The 16,396-nt window shown below is 34.0% G+C and overlaps 1 protein-coding gene and 1 non-coding gene across 2 annotated transcripts in view; both read right to left on the bottom strand.

Moving 5' to 3' along the window:
• The window catches only part of Htr2c (5-hydroxytryptamine receptor 2C), a 180,000-nt gene that overhangs the window by 138,973 nt on the left and 24,631 nt on the right, over positions 1-16,396 (bottom strand). The gene's annotated exons all lie outside the window — the stretch shown is intronic.
• Positions 8,475-8,602, bottom strand: LOC150041372 (small nucleolar RNA SNORA35). Its single transcript, XR_016533957.1, has one exon. It is a non-coding gene; the product is annotated as a small nucleolar RNA SNORA35 (small nucleolar RNA).

The raw sequence follows: 16,396 nt of genomic DNA, 5'->3' as shown, positions 1-16,396 counted from the left end.
TAAAGGGAATGGTGGCAATCAATTGCACTATTTTTTTCTCTGTACTGATGATTGAACTCATGTTGGCTAGGCAAGTGCTTTGCCACTTGAGCCACATTTTCAATGTCCAATTCAAATTTTCATGGTTTTGGAATGCAGTATCAACAATGAATTGAAGAAAATATTATCTTTATTACTACGTTGCTGACATAATTAGCACTAGGAATAGGTCAAGAGGCAGGTATGATGGTGATTGTCTATAATTCCCGCTACTCAGAAGGCCTGGAAAGTGTGAGGCTCTGAGATCAAACCCAGTACCAGAAAAATAGACCAGATTTATAAGTAGAAGATACCATATATATATAAACTGCTATAAAACATATATTGAATATATACATGATAAATTTATATTCATATTATGATTATATTTACCAGATAAGAAATATTAGCACAGTGTAACCGTATACCATGATTTCTTCAATATAAATGGAGTTTTACAAAGTAATTTTAATTCCTGACTTGAGCCTAGTTCAATACATTTAGAACTCAAGGACAGGAAGATGGTAAATATGATAGTCATATATTAATATATTCCATAACTATTTGTACTGTTATACATGTTTTACAGGTACCATTATGAAATATTGGATATAAAATTAAAGAATGTCAGTTTTTATAAGCATGCATTTATATCCTCAGGGTATATATTTCATCCCTGTAACATTGTGATTTTATGAGCAATGCCTAGCTTAAACATTGTGTTGCTTAGAAGCAACGACGTGAGAAAAATGCTCTGTATTTCAAAATCATTGAATATCCCCACAGTTCTCCTTTCATCTACATTGAGGAATTGAAATGTAACACTATTTGCTCTTGAGAGATGGAGTGCAACCAGCTGGTCAATCTTCTATCCCAAGAAAATCAATCATGGTGACAGTTGCCACTATGGCCTCCTCCCTGTATTTTCCAAACATGGAGGAGGACAAGTGAGCACCTGCCTCCTAGATTCTAGACTGGAAATAGTTACATTGGAACAACCTAGGATTCTTTCTACTGTGCCATATTGAAAATTCTGAGAGTTGATCAATACACTTGTCCGTGCTTTAATTGTGATGTTTTCCTTTAAAAATCAAATTCCTCAAAGAATATGTAAATAGAACTTATCATTATTTACAATTTAATCATCAATAAATTGCTGTGGAAATGTTTATTTCACATTGCTTGATGATATAAAGAAGAATTGAAAAACATTTGATCAAAATATTCACAGAACTACTTTTTGTAGGGGCTGGGAGTTTGGCCTACTTGTCTAGCATGCACGAAGACCCGGGTTCAATTCCTCGGAACCACATACATAGAAAAGGCTGGAAGTGGTGCTGTGGCTCAAGTGGTAGAGCTTTACCCTTGAGAAAGTCCAGGACAGTGCCCAGACCCTGAGTTCATGCCCCAGGACTGGCAGGAAAAACAAGAACTACTTTTTTTTTTAACAGGAGGAACTATTAATTTTTTTCTTTTCAAATAGAAATAACGTATCAAACACAATATTTATTTAGGGTATTCTTCCCACAGAATAGTAGAATATTACTGAAACAGATGCCCTAGTAAACAGTACATAATGACCAAAATATTATAATTGTTTAAAAAGCAGAAGAGTTGTTTGTACAGGAATTCCATTTGTAATATATTCTATCTATATTTCTAGTGACTTAAAAGCTTCCTGATGTATGTGACTGTAACCTCTCTGTAGATTACCCCAACAATAAAATAAAAAAATAAAAATAAAAAATTTTAAAAAATCATGACTCTGTTGTTAATGATAGTTTTGAATGTCATTGAATATCTGTGTTATTAATATCATGAGACTTTGTAAGTTCTACTTAAAAGCTGTTTTTGTCAAAAACTTTAGCTCCTTACTTGGACCCATGAATTAAGTAACGTCACAGGAGAACCTTAGCATTTCTGTCTCCATTTTGTATTTGGGTCCTTTCCTCTGAGGCATTGTCTCTTGAAGTGGCTTTGCAATCATCTTGGAATCCAGAAAAGAAAGGCCATAATAAAATAATATGTTTAGTAGGAGAGCTTTAAACTACCACCAAGAAAAATCCTCAAGAGGAAAAATCACATATTAGGCAGCAATACTTTGTTATAACAAGTCCTCACCTGACCAAACATAAAATTAATAATAACTAGATGACCCGTGACCACACCTCTGACAACTTGAACTCAACTATGACTGGGACTGTTTTATATAATCATACATGCTTCTTTCCTTCCCCTCCAATTCTTTTTTTCTCTGTTTAAACCTAAAGTAAAATGACTGTTCAAAGAAGATAACCTGAAATAAATACTGTATCCCTTTACAACATATGTATGTGTGTGTCATATTAATTAAACATACTTCTTCAATATCCACCATTATTTGTCTATTAGTTTGGTACATTGGGCCAAGTGGTCAGGATTGACACATGGATCCAGGAGTTTGGATCTAGAGCCAGAAACTACTGTAACAACTTTGTCTTTACATTGTCAAACTTTAGGCTCAGGATATGGTTCAAGCTGTAAAGAGCTACCTAACTAGTATGAATCCTGAATTTGAGTACAAGCAGAATAGATACGTGAGGTGACACAGGGAGATTAAAATTAGTAAATATGGAAAGGACCAGACTTAGGCATTAAAATCAGAAAGTAAGTATTAGGGGAAGGCCTAGATTACATATTTATCTTTTAGAAAAATAGACACTGCTCATCTTACCCAAAAACAATGTCTGAGGATTAGGGTATAATCTCCTAGTTCAGGAAGTATAAAGGTCACACTTAGGAATCACTGTTTTTACGTCCTTTATTCCCATTTTTCCACCTGGGGAGCAGGAAATGTTTTTCCCTCTCTTTCCATTTCTCCTTGCTTTATTTTGGTATATTTTCTGATATTAAGAAGACAAATTAGTCATGCCTGTAATCATATCACTGAGGAGGCTAAGGAAAGAGAATTACAAATTGGTGGCTACCCTGGGCTAACAAAGTTGCATTTTGGGGTTTTTTTTAAGTTTTTGTTAGTCCTGGGGCTTGAACTTAGAGCCTGGGTGCTGTCCTTGAACTTTGTAGCTCAAGGCTCACACTCTACTACTTTGAGCCCAGTGCCCCTAATGGTTTCCTGATGATTAATTGGAGATAAGAATCCCACAGGCTTTCCTGCCTGGGCTGGCTTTGAACAGTGACCCTCAGATTTCAACCTTCTGAGTAGCTAGGATTACAGGTGTGAGCCCTACTAAAGTTGCTTTTCTTACAGCACTCATTTGTAGTCCAATGCCTACATTTTTCTTACATACAGTATTGAAATTATAGTTCTTTATAAAATCTTGAATGTTCTTCAAGTCATCTACTATCACTAGAGTCAGAGGGAGATTTTTCAGGTTGACTTAAATATATCCTGGCACTTCTAACCTACTGAAAAAGGCTGTTCGTTTTAAACAAAAAAGGAGAAAGAATGAAGAATCAACTTATATATTGTTTGCTATTTGATCTTGTCTTTGGTATGGTCTGCCATATGTGAAGATTTGAAATTTATTTATTGATCAGTATACAATTACTATAATTGTACCACAAATTTAAAGCACACAGTAAGTATTAGACAAGTTAACATAATTCTTCTCAATCCTCACATTGCTTTTAGACCAGATCTAGCTTCGACTTTTCCAGTAAATGAAGGAGAGTATCCATCAAATGTGACGTCATCAAAAGTTTGTCATTAAAAGTGATGTATAATCCATTTTGATGGTTTAGGGCCACTTTACCCACTCCCTGCAATAAAAAAAAACTGGTCAAGGGAAGTGGGCCTGCAGCCTTAAACCAGCTGGATTAATAAAAGTCATCTCAGCTTCTTTGGGTTGGTAGAGATCCTTGCTGCTCAGTTGTTATCACTCCACTTCATTGAACATGATAGCTCTCATTTGGTCATTAGTACTAGGAACAAAAACAAGATTCCTGATACCAGAATGGTAGGGCAAGTGAGAAGTTACCCTCACTTCTCAAAAGGTACAAAAGAGACCAGGGAACAGCATTTCTGATTCTCACTGAGTCACCTGTAGCTTTAGTTATGTAGCACAAGTGTAGTGTTCACTCTGAAAATATGCAATGACAGAGTCCCTACCATTCTAGGTACCATAACTATCAGAATGAACAAAAATATAGTCCTGATACAATTACGAGAGAAAAGTACTTGCAAAAATAATCATCCAATTCAATTTAATAAAACAAATATTCGTTGGTTGAAGGCCACTTATCTGCAATCCCAAACTCACTATAACTAGGTTACTGAAGACAACAAAAAGTAATCGGCACAAGTTATAGAGAGAAAGGAATTTTGCGGATTATTTACACATTCCTTGGTGATGTGCCTTGTACAAAGTAGTATCTCTATGGGAAAAATGACCAATAAATGAAAAAAACCTGAATATCTCATTTTAAAGAACAAATTAAAGCTAAAAAGAAGAATGATTTTCTTAAGGATTTAAAACTAGTCATTGGCAGAGGCAGGAGGAGACCAGAATTTCTGAGTGCTTATCTATTTTTTCTATCATGTCTTCCTTTGTAATGAGAGTTTTCAATTAGTTAATCAGCAGTGGACTATGTTGATTTCCATCTTATGAATTTGATCATGTGATTACATGCCTTCGTTGTCTTCAGTAGGGTAATTCCATTTAGCTAGCCTTACCAATTACTCTCTGGATTCTTGCACGGTTGTACCATAATATTAGCATCTTAGTAAAAACATAATTTACAATGATTTCATGTATATACCTTGTGCCATTACTAGGTTTTTTAGGTGTTTCTGGGTTGTAACCTATGTTTACAATTTTTTGTATGCAATATATGGGTTTATGTTTCACTTTTTATCCAAACTGGGGTACTTTTGAGGATCAAAACTTACTAATGATAATAACATATTTCTGGAACAACTGGAGTGAATGTTTATCTTAGAAGGTCACTTACCCAGCATGGGTTAAATTAGAATCATTTTGATTCACAGTTTTCTAGATATGGGGTATTGAAAATACTGAAAAACTTGGAGAAGTTTGTCATTTTATAACTTCTCATATGTCGGTAAACCTTAGGAATGATTCAACAAGTCCTCGTGTATTGCTTTACTTTAAAAGCTATAAGGGTATGTTTAAATGAAAACTTTTATTATATGATTTGAACCATTTCAATATTGGAAATAGAGACTGAAAATGGCCTTTTCCTTTTATTTCTTCTTGATGATAACACATAAAATCTGATGGCTTTGTAAGTGAAGTAGGTGAGAGATGGTAGCATGAGAACCTATGACTCCAAAAGCCCAAAATTGAAGTTTAAAAATAGATTTAGACTTACGTGTCCTACTCAAAAAGGATGAAGATTGACATCATGAACTTTTATTGTGGGGGGATAAATTATGGGAGAATAGGTAAGCAGGTAAACAAGCAAAGTCTTTGATAAATTCATTTAAAATTATTGATTGAAATATACAGCATTTATATATAGAAGCTACCTCTCCCTCTATAGAATCATCTACAAACATAGACAGAATGGCTTTCGACATCCTAACCTAATTAAATAAATCTTTACAATAATTTCTGTTAAGAAATAATTGAATATTCAGATGTAGTGGCATGGTTCTGTGAAGCCTCAGCTACTGGGGAGGCTAAGGCAGTTCTTTAAAACCTAGAGTTCAAAGCTATTCTAGGTAAGATATCAAGACCTTATCTCAGAGACAGAGACAGAGACAGAGACACAGAGAGATATGTTTCTTTTGAAAAAAGCATTTTATCAAAATTGTACTTCATATTCATATATGTAAGAAAGGTTCAGCTATCCCAGACAAGAGTTTATGGACTCCATTTGTTAATGTGGCTAAATAAGAGGCTTAATGATAAAAAGTACCCTACAACTGAATGAATTTTAAGCACTTGAACAATGGCAGATAGAACATCTGCTGAAGAGAGAAATTTGCTGTCTTCACAGTAACAAAACATACAAGCAATAGAGATACAGCAAGCTAGTGAGAGGGCAAATGCAATAAGAAAAGAAACATTTCTTACGTAAATTACTTGTTCTGTTAATACCATATTCCATACTAAATAACCTCAATTATAAGCAGATGTTTGTAGAAAAGAGAATTCATACTTTATTACAAAAACTGTTTTATGTGTTGAGTTCATCTAAATAATCATACTTTTCCACCCTCAAAGTTCCAAGTGAAATTAAAGTAGAGCTGTAGAGGGAAAAATATCAAAAATAATTTCAAGAGAAACAAATAGCATGTTGCCCTTAGGGAAAATACTGAGAAAAGACATGTTGACAGATTCTCACCTACCCACATGGACCTCTAAGACAAGCCATAAGACTATATTAAGAAATTAAGCTTTGAAAACTCTATTTAAAAGGCTGTAGGGAAGGGAGGAAAACAAGATGCGGGGCGGGGGTGGGAGGAGGGAAATAGGAACCAAGACATGAGAAAGGGTATCAATGTACGTGAAGTAATGAACCTTCTATCTGGTGAATATAATGTAACACTTCTATTAATTACAATAAAAATATATGAAAAAAGACTGTATTCTCACATCTTGTTATCAGTGAGATATTTGCAAGTATGGCTAGAGGTGGAGGGATAGGCACATAGCATATTAAAAAGGGAAAATAATAAAACTGCATCATTCACAAGGTCAGTTAGTCCAATGAATACTCTATATTGCTGTATTTCTAAGGAATAAGGCATTAATTTTCATTTAAAAGAAGGTAAGTTGATTGGTTTATGACTATAATCCTTTCTATTCAAGGAGGCTGAAAATCTGAGGATCAAAATTAGAAACCATCCTGGGAAAGGAAAATTCTTCATACTCTTATCTACAATTAACTACTATTACACTGGAAGTAGAGCTGTGGATCAAGTAGTAGAGCAGTATAGTTGAACCGCAAAGCTCAGGGACAGTGTCCAGGCCTGGAGTTCAAGCCCCAGTACTGACTCACAAAGAGAAAAAAAGGCAGTTCTCTAGAATCTTAGGACAAGGAGGCTTTATATATAGGTACACAAACTGTTAGTTCTCTCACTTCCTATCATTCATGTGCTTGACTTTCAAATTTCTTTCAGTGTTAATAAAAATATTTGAAAGAACCATATGTGCTGAAAACATATTGTCAAATACTGTCTAAAGAAGCCATTATACTTTATCTGTTAGCTAACTGTCAGCAAGATGTATCAGTTGTTAGTGCCTTTGTATCCATCAGTAAGAATTTAATTTTTATACTTTCAGTAATATATATATTAATTTAGCATCCAAAATAATAAGATAATAATGAAATGGAGGGTATATACATTGATTTACAAGGTTTACCTAATTATCAGAACAGAAATATGGCTGAGGATCAACTCTATGAGCCTTAAGTCCTTCATGATAGACTTGTTAATAATATTTCTTTGGAAGGCAAGTTTATCATCCATGTTAACATGAGAAAAATCTCAGTTCTTCAGCATATTTTACTTAAATTATCGATTACTATTTCTCAAATGAATCCTTTCTTGATCTTAAAAAAGTTTTCTCTCTATGTTTACTGTGTAAACCAATAGCTCATTTTATGTAGTGCTAACCTAGAGCATTCCATTTTCCAGAACTTGTCTTTAGTCCTGGTTACAAAAATTAGAGATGGATGTCTACAATTGACTTGCATGAACTTGTCTATCAATTGATATTTAACTGAAGTTCTAGTTTAGGTAACTACAAAGATATATAGTTTATCTATATTCAAACAGTTCTCCAACTAGGTAATAAGAAAGCTAGAGACAGGAAATGATCATTGAGCCAGGAACAGACCTTGAACGTAATTGTACTTTAAGATGAGGGATGGGGGTGGGGGGGAGGGAAATGTGGACCAAGACATGTGAAAGGGTATCAATGTATGGGAATTAATGCACCATCTATTTGGCAAATATCATGTAACCCTTCTATTAATTACAATAATAAATATATGGAAAAAAAGAATTGAGATGGGAAATTAGTAAGTCAACCTATAGTTCACATTCGATATGAACAATGATAGAAACTGGAGAAAGGATTTTTCTGGAAGCTACTAGAAACATGTAACTAATAAAATATATGCAAAGCATATACAGTCTTATTTTCATCCCATCAAAAAGAGAAAACTCACTTCTTTATCTGTCCTACTAACATTAAATAGGCATTTGTCAAAAAATATTAAATTGGTTTATATTTTCATGTAATCAGCATGATAATCTTAATAATTCTGATGGATTCAAACTGATTTTATAAATGACAACACTAAATCTGAGAGAGGGTTAATGTAAATTGCTAAGAGCTGTACAGCTAATGATTATAAGGTAATAATAAAGATAATATTAACTTGGTATGGGCATAGTGACCTTTATCTAGGAATACTAGTAACTGAGTTGGTTTCATTTTTACATTCTTATTTTTCTTAAGTAGAGTCACAGGACTCTGGAAATATGTACCCACCTGCATGCAGGAGTAGCCTACAGTGTGACACTCCCAGGTTTTGGAGGGATTTGCTTTTGCACTGCTCGATGCCCAGTTGGTCAAGGGGAAGCCCAATGGGTCACTTGCCAGTGCTATAGAGAGCAGAACTGGGATTGGGGCCCTGTGTTCTATATACTGAGTGATTAAAGGAGAGATTAACTAGGAGACAGAGACAACTCAGAACTCACTGCTGGATTCATTCAGCATGGTGACCACACAGATTGAAGGAAAGGCTATGTGGGCCGAGAATCAGGAAAAGTCTGTGTTATGAATCCCGTTTTTGTCACTGATTGGCTATAGAAGCTTAGAGAACTTGCCCATGCTGCCTTAGCCTCTGGTTCCTCATAGTTTAAATAGAATTTATACTTAATTGACTGTGATAAGAATTGCAGATCTATTTCTGGTCTGTTAACCAGATAAAATATAGATACTCTCCCGAATGTGCATGGCATTTAATGGACATAAATAAGATGGAAAATAATGTAATTATTTAATAATTATGGGTTTTAATACTTTAAATTTCCTTTACTCATTCATGGGGTGTGGCACTGTGGCTCAAGTGGTAGGGCGGTATCCTTGAGCTAAAGAGCTCAGGGACAATGCCCTGGGCCAGAGTTCAAGACCCACAACCAACACACACACACAAAAGAAATGAAGTAAGAATACTCATTCATGAAGCTGTAGTCTCATTTAATTCATTATTTAAGACACTGTATGTTTACTATTTCAATTTTGAAAAATCCAATTCCTAATTTTTAGTATGTTATTATAATTCTAGCAGCCTTCATCCTAAATTACAATATTGTGTTAAATCTGCATACCCAACAAATTGTAACAAAATGTAGTTGATAGTAAAGATAATTTACCTGCAAGAAATCAGACAAAACATTTACTTGATTGAAAGACATTCATCCCTGACTTACCATCGAATTGTAACACTGTTTTCTAATGATTTTGTTTTTTGGAAAATGGCAATTAAAGAGAGAACATCTAAAGAAACAACAGCCTCCTAATATAAAGAGATGAAATAAAGGTTTCATGCCTTTCTTAGGTATAAAATACATACTCCACAAATATTACCAAACTCGTAGTACAAACACATGATTTAAATATTCACATCAAACTTTTGATGTATCAGTCATTATAGAAATAATTCTGCTGATTAGTGACCTACTGGCCTTATGAAATGTCAGTAATACAAATAACTAATTGGTTCAGAACAGTGAGAATAAATTGTTTTCAGAATCCAATGGGCATTCAAATGTGGACATTTTTTCTCCAATTCTGTGAGGGGAGTTATTGAACATTGCATTCTTTAAGAAGCAAATTTGTGCGCAATAACTGTAATTAATAACTGTAATCCAAGTTATTTAAATGGCTGAAATCTGAGGATCCCAGGTACGAGTCAGCTAATTAACCATCAGATAACTGAAAGCTAAGATGCAGCATAAGAGATCAAAGGTCAACCTTCAGTGGAAAAGCTAAGAGATGGTGGGCTTTAAGGTGAAGCCCCAGTACTGGCACAAACATCAATAGAAGCAAATTTATAAGCAGTTCTATCAAGAATTACATTATTGTGATCAAAACAGTTTTACTCAAGATAACTATTTATTTGACAGAAAACCAGAATCTCTTTAGATAGGTTTTACTATATCCTTGACAAATACATATTTGATGAAGTACCAAATATTTATGCAGTGCCTATCACGTGCCAGGTACTGGTGCAAAGGACTTAAATTGAGCATCAAAAGAAAAATAGGTTCCTTAATAACAGAGAAAAGGTAATTGCAGTGTATATATACTCAAAGAATTTTACTCATACATTAGAAAGAATAATATTATACCATTTGTAGGAAAATGGAAAAACTTGAAAAAATTATTTAAGTTAAGTAGGGTAGACCCAGAGAAACAAAGATTGTTTGGTTTCCCTGATTTATGATAGATAGGATGTACTTAATAAATGCAAAGCAAACATATTGGGCAATATGCAAATTGTTACAAATGAATTATCTGAAGTATAGTGGACTCTATGGAGAACTCAAACCATATAAGGTTTTAGAAAGATTAGGTCAAAGTCCACCAAAATCTACACCAGGGAATGGGTATATCCAAGAGCATGAGTGGAGCCAGAGGAAGAAAGGTAGGCGAATGAATTGGGAAGGAGGGGAGAATGTAGTTAAGAGTTCATCATATATACCACAAAATTGAGAAAAGTAAGAGATGAGGTGGAATGAAGGGGGATTAGAATATTGGAGGAGGTGATAATGACCAATATGCACTGTACTGTATTCATTAACTCCTATGGAAAAATACTTAATGATAATAAATAATTTTAAAAATGAAAGTTATGAAGAGCCTAACATATGTCTATAGATATTTCAGTTGACCTACAATTCTGATGTTGAAATTTATGAAATTACTGCATATTGTGAGAAATAGTTGTTTTATTACTCACGTTATTTACATACAGAATTCATAATACAGTCTTTTTTGACTAATTTAAAAAGCAAGCCCATATGAAAAAAATAAGGATATATTATCGCCCAATTGATAAGTATACTTTCGGAAGATACTTAAGCTGAATTGCAGGATTCATTATTTCCTTACCTCTTTGTACATGTATAATCCTTGTTCCTTAGAGTACACTATTCTTTTTTCATATAATTCTATGTAAATTAAACATATAAATAACATTGTCAGGAACTTGAGAGGCCAGAGATCGTGGTCAATATCTGTTTACCTGCTATCCCAATAATTTCTGTTGTGATAAGAGCAAAATATTTCTCCATAGTTCTTTTGCTACTATTCAAATATATATTGCCCTGATATTTTGGTCCACTTCTTGACTATCTTTATGTATTATTATTATTATTATTATTATTATTATTATTATTATTATTTTGTGTCCATAGACACAAAGAGATAAGAGGAAAAAAATAAAATTTCATGTGTTAGTACTAACTACTAGTTCTAAACTCTTCTTTTAATCAGTTGTTTACAGCAAATTGTGTGAAAATTTCTGAATAATTTAGTGCAATAAACAGCATCCTTTCCCTGTGAGAGGGATATTTTGAAACATTAATTGCAATGTTTTGATTTTAGAAAAACTGGGTTATAGAATTTATAGAATTAAAAATATAATCAGAACTTTATGTTCTCTGGGGCATGATATAAAGTACAATGAAGAGAGAGCTTCTGCACTTGTATTCTGCCAAATACTGCTATTCAAAATTCCACTGACCTTCCCCTAAAGGCCTTAGAGAGTAGCATTATCGGTTTTTCTCCCTCTAATGTAGTGAACATCTCTTCTTACAGCTGTAACTCTGCCATAGGGAATCTCATTTAGCAAACGTATTGAAGAAGAATTAAAAAATACTTTTCAATGCCAGAACTTCATGCTGGATTTCAATGACACAAAAGCAAATTACTGCAGAATAGGTCACAGATTTTAATATAGAGTACAGAGAAGCTAGATAAAAATTTTATTATTTCCTTTCCTTTCATTTTGTGTTGTGCTTCACTTGGGAATCTAACATATAAATCAATTCCTTAAAGCTAAGGATATTGAGAAGAAATTAACTCAAACATTTTCTAAAATATTTCCTAGCTATTAGATTAAGACTCAAGTCGATGGTCAGCATGTTAAAGTTGTGACTTACAAAAACTTTGAGCGCACATATCTGAAATTCTTGGGAACTGCTCTTGTATGCGTAGGTCTGTAGCCCTCTGGTTATAGGGGTGTTATTTGAAAGTGCTATATTGATAAGAAATCAGGCCTGAGATTTAAGTACTGAGTACTTGTAGGATTTTTCTCTTTGGAAAAGCTGCTGAGCATATTACCAATTCCTCTAATTACTGTCTTCCTCTCACCGTTTTCTGCCACCTTACTTTTCACATGTTATTTTCTCTTGCTGAGTACAACACAATAAGTTCACAGCTGGATCATCTGGCCTCATTCAAAACATATTGTTTCCCAAGCGTTTCTCCAGGCTTCTACCTCAGAAACACTGATCTCAAACACATACTTTCTCCTTATTCTAAATTTCACTGACTTAAATTTTGAGTTGAGTCACTTTCTATATCCTATAGCAATTAAATTAATCTTACCCCTGTTTCATTTGCGTTTCTTTCATTGACTTCTATTGTTTCTTTCCTTGAGCTCTCTTTCCATTGATAAACTCTGAAATTAAACATTTCTTCCCATACTCATTCTCTTTAAAAATATATTTTGTAGCTCTTTTATTTGACATGAAGAGTCCCTAAAATATCAAATGTCTTCAGTGCACTGCCGATCAAAGGTTATGTTTTCTCTTTTAGAATCAGAAATTACTATTAGCCAATGATATAAGATCTGTTTGTAAACTAAAAATTTGGCTTACCCTGTAAGTACAGGAAGAGTGCCAGAAGTCATCAGAGGGAACATTAAATCAAGACAGGCACTGAGGAGCAGGATAAGCAAAGTGTACTGCACATCAAGTACCCAAATCAAGTTTATATATAATTGTCAAAAATAAAGGATAAGACCAATTCCTTTCTACTTTTATATTCAGAAGAACATGATGTGTATTCTTAAAATGAATCTGCAAGGATAAGTACCTATCCAATTTTAAGGAAGCTTTCTTTGCAGAAATGTAAAGATATAACTATAATAAAGTTGGAAATGAGTCATTCATTCACTCTTTCACCCAACATTTATTGAATAGTTCTATACTATATATAAATTTTGAACTGAGATGCAAATAAAAATGTCAGATTCATTCCATTGTATTGTTTTGTTAAGGGCACAAATGCTAAAGATAATGTGCTTAAATCCTCAGAAAAATCATAGGAAGAGAACAAAATGGAATGAGTGCAGAGGTAGGAAAACAAATACAACAGAAACTTACAAGTAAGTGCTACATATTTTCAAGAAAAAGTTTCTTAACTTCTGATTACTAGCACTTGAACTGAAGTAATTTTGTAGACAAACACTGAATTCTGGACTCAGGGACATGCTATAAGATAACTGAAAGTTTCAGTAGCTACTATCTTGTTAGGCCTTACTTGAAAATAAATAATATTTTCAAGAGAAAATTTAGAAGGATTTTGACATTTGCTCATGTATGTTCTAGAAACTAAGTAGATACATTCATGGATACTCTTTGAAAAACTTTGCCATGTTATTATCATCGAATTAAATTAAGCTTTAAAAAAGTTCAAAAAATGACAATTATTACAATGACAACACTAGCAATTAAACATGAGAGAATAAACATTGGTTAACATCTATTTAGCATTGGAAGTATACTAGGTATTTAATTTTAAAAGATTTACATTAGTACTTTTTATTAAACAAGTTCATAGTAATCAGGGGTCCTTTACTCATAGCTTTGTATGTTAAAGATGGGTAATAAAAACCCATTTTCATTGGAACATTGTGAAAATAGAAGGAAATAATTTGTAATTTTTGTCTTCAGCAGCACATATATAATTGAGAACTTATTCAGTGCATAATAGTTTATTTTATACTTGCATACATCTCTCATCACTTGGGAAAACCAAGTCACTGATTCTTTACAATGAAAAAAAATTAAACCAGGCATAAGTGACTCACGCCTGTAATCCTAGCTACTGAGGAGGCTGAGATTTGAGCACTTAGACTCTTATGTCCAACAAACTACGCCTAAAAAGCCAGAAATAGTGCTGTGGCTCAAGTGTAAGAGAACTAGCTTTTAGCACAGTGATTCTTAGGGACAGCACCCAGACCCATAGTTAAAAATCCCATTACTAGCAAAAACAAAAGAAAAGAAAAAACACTCCCCCAAAATATGGACTTTTTCAATGTATTTGCTATTCTTCCAAAGTTCCATTAATAATATTACATTTTCTCTCATGATGAATCAGTATTTTAACTGATTTTTCCCAACCAAGATTTGTACGTAATTGTTTTTTATTTGAACAAAGATGGAGACAATTCTTTCTTCTATATCTGGAACAGAAGCTAACATTGCTTCTGTTGTGAAAAAGCAGAAATTCCTCCCACATTTTCTCTCTGGTCTACAGCTAATGATAAAGATACTGCCTATTTTAGGGGCCATCTAGGTAAACTAAGGGAGCTTTCTGGCTCATGTTCTTCATCTGTTAAATTGTCAGAAAATGTTTCTACTTATTAGATTGCTGCAAGAATTTTTAATAATGCTTTGTATACAACAACTTCCTGTCAAATTTTACCTCACTTATAACATTTCATTGAAATTTTTCTCCCAAAAGCATCTTGTGTGGAGAACATTGAATCATTTGGGAAATCAGAAGTTTTAGAACAAGTTCCAAAAAGTATAGGAATTGTTTTCCTGTTGTACCCGAGGCTCTATATTTCATACTTTGTTATTCTGGTGGATTTTTGTAATCTTCTATCATTTCACTACCACCTCCAGGGAATGAATAGAAGCATCTTAAATAAAATCTATACGTTAGCTGGGTGTGATGGCTCACACCTCTAATCCTAGCTACTCAGCAGGCTGAGATCTGAGGATCGCAGTTCAAAGCCAGCCTGGGCACTAAAGTCCATGAGACTCTTATCTCCAATTAATCACCAGAAAAATCGAAGTGGCACAAGCGGTAGGGCGGTAGCCTTGAGCTGTTAATCTCAGGGACAGCACCGAGGCTCAGAGTTCAAGTCCAACAACCGACAAGAGAAAAAATATCTATATGTTCCTTTTACTTTTCTGCATGTATTCTTACTCTGCAGCTCATCTGCAAAGTTGGATAGATGCGGGAGAATTTATAGAGATCAGGTTTTTAAACCTTCATTCCTTATTTCTTAGCTTCTCTTTTTCATCTGTTGTATGCTTTGTATCAGTGGAGAAAAGGCTTCAAGGATTCTTTCTACTTGGCTATAGGATGCTCTTGGCATATTTCATCAATGAATTTGCAAATCGCTTATCTTTTCTATAAATGATTTTATAAAGCTTTCATTTGAAAACAGTTTGCAGCCACTTTCAGACTCCTGACCTTTTGTTGTGGCATTGCTTTATTACCATGATCATTTCTGTTATTTTTTATTCCTCCCAATATATCAGTCCTCACTTGAAATTACAGAATGTGGAACTTAATAACATTTCCCATTGGGTGCTCCCCACACTCATCTGATATCACTAATCAAAGACAAAAACCATATTTGGAATTCCTATTTCCTTGAGCTATCTCTACCTGAACAGCTTCTGTTCAGCAGCTGTCCACCTGAACAGCAACATTAGATGCTTCCAGTTCACAGAAAACACTATGTTCTTTGTTTATTTCCCTTTTATTTTTTCACATCCTTCCACTTGTTAGTGCAGAAAATGACTATATCTTCAAGTCCTAGCTCAACTGTAATTTTCCCTAAAGAGTCTGTTCTTCCACTGCCTCTCTTCCCAAATCTGTGGCAAAGTGGCCTATGTATATACCTTACTCTTCAACAGAGTATTCAATATACTATAAACTGAGTCTGGCCCAACATGAGCCAAGAATGGAGTTTGCATTTTTTACTTAGCTATGAAAACTGTATTTAAATTTCAGTGTTTATAAAGATTTCAAGTTTTTTTTTGTTAGTGGTAGGGCTTGATCTTGGGGCCTAGGCACTATCCCTGAGCTCTTTTTGCTCAAGGTTAGCACCCTACCACTTAGCCACAGCTCTACTTCCCATAGTTTTTTTGAACCCAGTCATTCATCTATGTTTTCTGTTTACTTCAATCTACAATAGCTGACCTAACTCATTGAGACTTTACTATAATCAAAACATTTATTATTTGACCTTTTATAGAAGTAGTTTGTTAATTCCTGCTCCGTGAACAGGGAATGTTAGACCATGCCTCTGATTGATTAAGTCAATGTCTGTGGCTAAACAAGACCCTCAGAGTACAATAATCCTT

The sequence above is a fragment of the Megascapheus bottae genome, chromosome X (assembly GCF_031878675.1).
Source record: "Megascapheus bottae isolate mThoBot1 chromosome X, mThoBot2.hap1, whole genome shotgun sequence".
Lineage (NCBI taxonomy): Eukaryota > Metazoa > Chordata > Mammalia > Rodentia > Geomyidae > Megascapheus > Megascapheus bottae.
The sequence above is the reverse complement of the archived record's forward strand: the minus strand, read 5'-3'. Positions and strand labels throughout refer to the sequence as shown.